Source organism: Pyxicephalus adspersus, chromosome 2 (assembly GCF_032062135.1).
Source record: "Pyxicephalus adspersus chromosome 2, UCB_Pads_2.0, whole genome shotgun sequence".
Classification (NCBI taxonomy): Eukaryota; Metazoa; Chordata; class Amphibia; order Anura; family Pyxicephalidae; genus Pyxicephalus; species Pyxicephalus adspersus.
In genome coordinates this window covers 97,249,463-97,256,284 of record NC_092859.1, presented here as the reverse complement: position 1 = coordinate 97,256,284, position 6,822 = coordinate 97,249,463, and positions in this window count along the sequence as shown.

Below are 6,822 nucleotides of genomic sequence, written 5' to 3'. Positions count from 1 at the left end.
GTGAAAGGATGATGGTGATGGAGGTGGTGGGATGATGGTAATGGAGGTGGTGGGATGATGGTAATGGAGGTGATGGGATGATGGTAATGGAGGTGGGGAGATGATGGTAATGGAGGTGGGGAGATGATGGTGATGGAGGTGGTGGGATGATGGTAATGGAGTTGATGGGATGATGGTGATGGAGGTGCTGAGATGATGATGGAGGTGGTGGCATGATAGTAATAGAGGTGTTGGGATGATGGTAATGGAGGTGGTGAGATGATGGTAATGGAGGTGGTGGGATGATGGTGATGGAGGTGGTGGGATAATAGTAATGGAGGTGGTGGGATGATGGTGATGGAGGTGGTGGGATGATGATGGTGATGGAGATGGTGGAGACTGCCAATCAAGAAATATCTGATATCACTGTTCGGACAGCAATGAAAGTGACTATTGGAACTCTAACACAACAATCCTTTGCTGATGCCAAGGTTACATAGACCAATTTTGTTTTTTTAAAGCGTATTTCTAGGCTACACCTTTTTGGAGGAAAGGGGTCAGGTGATCTGCCAGTTTTTTTTTTTATTGTTGGTCGTGTATCCATTGGGGAGAGTCATCTCTGTTTGTGTTGGTGGCGATTTACAGTAAGTGAAGGGAAGCTCAAAATGTTAGGGATGTCCCCATAACAAGGAGCATGGAAGGTTTTATCATGGTAGAGGGTAAAACCTCACAATGGGGACACCTGTTTTTAAGACATCTTTTTCAAAAGGGGTGTTCTTCTAACATTGGTAAATGTTCTATAATTTTTAGTTGAATTATTGGAGCAGTAAGTGAAGAGAAATCCGAAATTTTGGATTATATTAAAGGGGAAGTCTCCCAAGGGGGATAACTGTTTCTGGGACACCTGTCCAAGAGGGGTTTTCTCACTTTGGAAAATTTCCTTTAATTTCCAGTTAATTTATTGGAGTAAAAAATGATAGCAAATCGGAAACGTTACAGCATGGTAGAGGAGAAACTTCACATTTGGTACACCTGTTCCTGAGACATCTGTCCAGAAGTGGTGTTCTCCTCACTTTGGGAAACTTTCTCTAATTTCCAGTTGAATTTTTGCAGCAGGATAAGCAAAATGGTTGAGCATGGTAAAGGGGGAATCCCCAAAGAGGGGGAATTGGTTCTGGGCCAGATGTCTAAGAGGGGCATTCCCCTCACCTTGGGAGAATTACTCTAAATTCCAGTTGAATTATTGGAGCTGGAAGTGAAATAAGTTTGTAAATGTTAAGGAATGGTAGAAGGGAAACTTCCCAATAGGCAGTACCTGTTTCTGTAACAACTATTAAAGATGGACATGTTCTCCTCACTTTGGGACATTTCCTGTAATTTTCATTTAATTTATTGGAGCAGGAAGTGATTGGAAATCTAAAATGGCAGAGCATGGGAGAAACCTCACAATGGGGGAACCTGTTTCTTGGACAGCTCTCTAAGAGGGGTGGTGCCCTAACTTTAGGAGATTTCCTCTAACATTTGGTTGCATCTATTGGACACAAAGCAAAAGTATTTGGAAGAAATATATACAAATAACCTGGCAGGGGTTTTAACCCTCCCTGATTAAATCCAACAAAAACGTTTGGGCTATATCTACACTTTAACTTATCACCATTTCGTTGAATAACCTGAAGTCAGTCTTTTTATACAGAATATAACAAACATTGCCAACGTCGTTCTCCAATACATACACTGGACATTGTGGATGGGATATGAGGTGTGGATATGAGGTGTACAATTACCTATTCCTATGCTTTCCTACCTGACAAATAATAAAACATTTGTAATGTGCTTGTAAACTTTACCTTAAGGAATTAAAAGAGGACCAATTCTAGGTTGGGTTTCAACAGTGCTATGTGTACAGTAAGGAATGAGATTACCCACTTGGGACAAAGACCTCTTTAAATACGTTGTGGCATTTTATCTGATGATGACAACTGACCTGGAGTTACTGCAACCTAAAAGGTAGTTTTTAAAAGGTACTGCAACCTAAAAGCATGACTCCAGCTGCAACATTCACGCTTATCTAGAGGCTTCTCTTGCAGTATGTCATTTCTGCCACAAGATGTCCTCAGTTTAATAGTGTCTTTTTAAGTATAACTAAACCTGCTGAACTCACCTGTCTCTATTACATTGCAGAGTGCCACTGGCTGAGTTGGATAATGTAAGTCCCATGCAGGCACACAGTAGTTCACTCATTTCTAGCAAATGCAGGTAGAGCTGGCATTACTGGGTATCCTGGCATCTAAGCTTTTTTGACAGTTTCCCAGAGCGATCAGGCAGGTAGGAGAGATTATTGCAGAAGGATTATGACTGCCTGATCAAGGATTTTAAAAGTGGAACTTTACTTTCGCTATAACCCACTGCTTCTGAGTTTAGGTCCTGAACCTGTCCAAGCTTATGACTGGAACAAGTGAGGAGCTCATCTCTGTCATTGTTGCTTTCTCTTCGAATCAGCCTCCTTTTTGGATTACAGAGTTGCATTAATGTCTTTTTTTATATTCAACTGGAGTTCAGATTGCTGTTTAAGGGAAGCAGTTGGTTAAAGGACACTTGTCAAATAAAATATATAGTGGTTGTTTGGCAGTCTGATTCCTTTGTATTATTGAGTTTTGAATTTTAGGATAAAGATTTCTGACTTTTATCTGCTCTGTACCAACTATATGACCAAGATCTATGACTCAAAGGTATTAAAGTGGGGCACAGATAGGAACTAACATCTCCATAAAAAGCAATGGCACCTTAGATGCTTTGCTTTAGGGATATATTTGTATTCTTTTTATTGTAAGCAGATGTCTGATGAACTAGTAATAAGCTCTTTCACTCCCTGTACCGGAGGACTGTACAGTGAAAGGAAGCAACCAGTTGATGTGAATAATGCCGACAGAAGAACAAAGCAGAGATAGAGATATGAGCTCATTGCCTATTATTTTAGTGTTCACTAACAGGCTTAGGGCAGTTCCAGGAAGATAGGTTGAAAAGGTTACAGAGGTTGAAAAACTCTATTAAGATCAACAATTAAGAATTAATGAATAATACATTGAAAACCTGCATACAGAACTGTACCCCCAGACACTTCAAAATAAGAAAAGAAAAGAAAACTAATTTCCTTGAATCTAGAAGCCAAAACATGGTGGTAGAAGTTTCTTTATTTTTACTTGGTACTTATCACTCTTACTGCCCTAGAATGACAACACCTAATCTCTGTATTGTATCAATGAAAGAGAAGTGCAGCAACCATAAGACAGGAAGTATATTAAAACTACACCCCTTCTTATCTACATAACATAGGGGGAGGTATTCTGTAGGTCACAGTGAAAACTGGAAACTGATGAATAATAACAGCACGGCAGAGATAGCGTTTAAATCTGTGTGTGATGTCTGGCAGGACAGGAATAACAAATTATTTTAAGAAATCCATTCCAGTTTGCTGGATCACCCAGGTACTTCAATGATAGTTTATGTTCTTCTATATATACTTTAAATGCAAGAGCCTATTTAGATCTATGTATTCCAATAATGCACATATGCTGCTGCCTTACAGTGCTAGTCATTTTGTAATAACTCAGCATGTTATAGTGTGTTTCTAAGCATTATTCTAAAGCAGCCGTTTTGTTTTACAGGTTAGGGTGCACTGGCAGCCTTTTTATTTTGCAGTTTTGACAAATCCACATTAACATATGTGCATGGTATAACCACATCAGTCAAAATGGGCTTATTAGGGTAAATTTAGGTGTGCATTTTCAGGGTAATTTAGTGTACGTGTTACAGATATCTTTTTAATGATTATATATTTGTATGTTCTTTGAAGCATGATTGGCTACATACCTAATTTAAGTCCCATTCTTATGATATGCCCATATACTACACTTGAAGCATTAGTGGGCTAGGTAAAGCCGGGGGAGTCATCCCAATAGGATACAATATAAAATATATCTTATCAAATTGATATTTTTTCTAGTGAATTCAATTCCTTCCTGCCCTTGACAATGGCATCCTTATAATTTATTTTCCTGGTATCACAAGAACAGACATTTAAAATGGAGCCTGCAGGGCAAATGTAAGGTACACTTTGTTATCATTTTCTCAACACAAAGGACTTAACCATTCAGGTACAGTAAGTTGGAGTGAGTTCTTGTGGGATTTGAAACCTTGAGTTCTCCTTCAATCAGAAGGCATAATAACATCACCCGACATTTTTTAAGGGGGGGGGGGGGGAGGCAGAGACGCACTGGAAGGTCTATTTTAGGTGACCAGGTAATTAAATCTAAAATTACCAAACATATGGTACCTGGAAGAGACTGCAAACATGTACCTTCCCTGCTGCCTGTGCCACTAGATTGCCTAAAAAAAGAAGCCTAATGTAAGTCCATTGGGTAATCAACATTGTTCATGGGTGACAATGTTTTTTTTGTATGTGGAGCAGAATTCTTACAGCTCAGACAGAGAGAAAGTTAAAGTGGATCCAAAGTTCAGCTCTCAAAATTTGTAATCAAGCAGGGCTTTATTGCATAAAGCGACAGATGATGTCTTTTCTGCAAAAAGCATTCTTACCTGTCTAATCACCATCCTAATTTGTCAAATAAAACCTAAGGCATCCCAGCTGCTTAGACTGAATGAATTTCATCCCAGCCCAGCCTATCAAGGTGACCGAACATTGAAACAAGAATAAAAAGAAGGAAGATGGTGGCCCCTGGAAAGGGATGGGGACAGGTGAGTACAAAAAAAAGATTGAGATAAGGGAAGTAAGGTTAATTTATTGCAGATGGGATACTAGATACTGATGGCAGATGGCCTCACTAGAAGCCGTACAGAGTAGAGCTAAAACAAAAAAAAAAACACCAGGAGCCAGGGTTTAATTTTTTTGAAAAAGAACATAGCGATAAAGCTGCTATTTTCACAACTAGGTATTGTTGGCAAATGTGAAGGAAAATTTGCAGCATGGGAGGAGGACAGGACATTCTATGTACTCCCTGTGTACACCGACATTTTGAGCATGTGTGGAACACCCGATCTTTGCAACTACTAAATAATAATTTGGAGATCACCACCAAAAATTTGAGGAATAGAGTGGCTTAAATATAACACAAATGTTTTTCTCTTTTTTTTTTAATTTCAATGTTTAACACAAATATATGGAAAAACAAATACATTACATTTGAAAAGCTTACAAAAATGAAGTTCATAATACAAACCAAGTAACAATTTAAAAGAATGTAATACCTATTACTTTTGATTACATTAAAAATAAATAATTGGTGGTAGAGCAACTCTCATAAATCCCTACATTGACAGATTTTTTTTTTTCATGTGTTAAAATGCACATTTTAGGTCTGAGGATTAAACACCTCTCCCCCCTCTAAAACATATTTTCTGACAGAAGATATCTTGTAGAATACAATGGTGGTAGTTTAATGTCATACGATGTTTACATTAGCACTTATCAAACCTACATTTTCAGCTATAAAATAGTGCAATTAATCTCATCCCCAATTCAGATAAAATTGTGTGAATTGTGAGTAAATAGATAATAATAAAAATACATGGCAGATGCTCACAGGCTGTTATTCACGTCTGGAGGGTTCTGCTGTAGACTACATCACAGCCCAGTAAAGAAAGTAACAAGCTTTCCTTTGCTAGCAGCAAGTAACAACAATGAGTGGCTGCTGTTTATCAGGTGCAGGTACACACTGAGAGAGGTCCAGAAGTATAGAGGACAAGGAACTTAAAGTGCACCTAAAGTCTGAAAACAAAGTCACCAGAAGGTAGTATTGGCTGACAAGAAACATGCAATGTCTTTTCTTTAAAAAATAACATTTCTGGTGGCTTTTTAAAGCTCCACACGGTTTGGTGCATGCACGGTGTAGTATAGAGATTAGCTCGGAATGCGGCAGTGCTGCGCAGAGCCAGTCCCATGAGTTATATCATCAGTGGCCATCCAATGACCAAGGAGGACTGCTGTCTTCACAGAAGTCCACCGTGGAGCCAGCAGCGAAGATGGCACTTTCCAAGGTCCAGGACCTGTCATCACTGCAGGGTGACTGCACATAGTTAAATATTTGCCATGTCTTGGAGTATGCTGTGCATACTTGCCAATTATGGCATTAGCTAACTACCCACTAAGTTTAGTTCTACTTTAAAAGAATAAGAGTAGGGAGCCATGGCAGAAGAGAAAGGTACTTTCTAGAGGTTCGTGTGTGTGAGCATGTATTTTCACTTCCTGAAGACAATTTGGCCATACATGAATCACAAAAAAGTTCAAAGGGGTACTAGTTCCACTGAAGTGTTATACATTGAGTTGGTGGAAAAAAAATCAGAGGGGGTTTTATTCACTATACACCTGACACATGGTAGATACTGCTCTGGATCTTGCTTTCTTGGCTGCTAGTTGCTTTTTACTCCAAACGCCTAAACTCTGTATGGGCTTTACTTTTGGATACACCATTCTGTTTCTAACAGACTGTGTTACTTTTACATATACTTTAGAATTTTCTTGGCACAAGTGATGCAGCTTCTATGTACAGTATATATAATCATGTAAGGTGTTGTTCAGTCTGACTTTTCCCATGAGTTATCTAGTGTGTTTAGGTTGCAGAAATACATTTACATTTTAGCTTTGTGCAGATAAAGGATTTATTGAATGCAGGCCACACCATATCCCAAGTCCTTATTCACCACAAAGAAGTGCTCAATGTTTAAATAGCTACTACAGTGGTACCTTGGTATAAGTCCTTAATTCGTTCCAGATCCTTTGACTTTTACCAAACAGGACTTATACCAAACAAATTTTTCCCAGAAGAA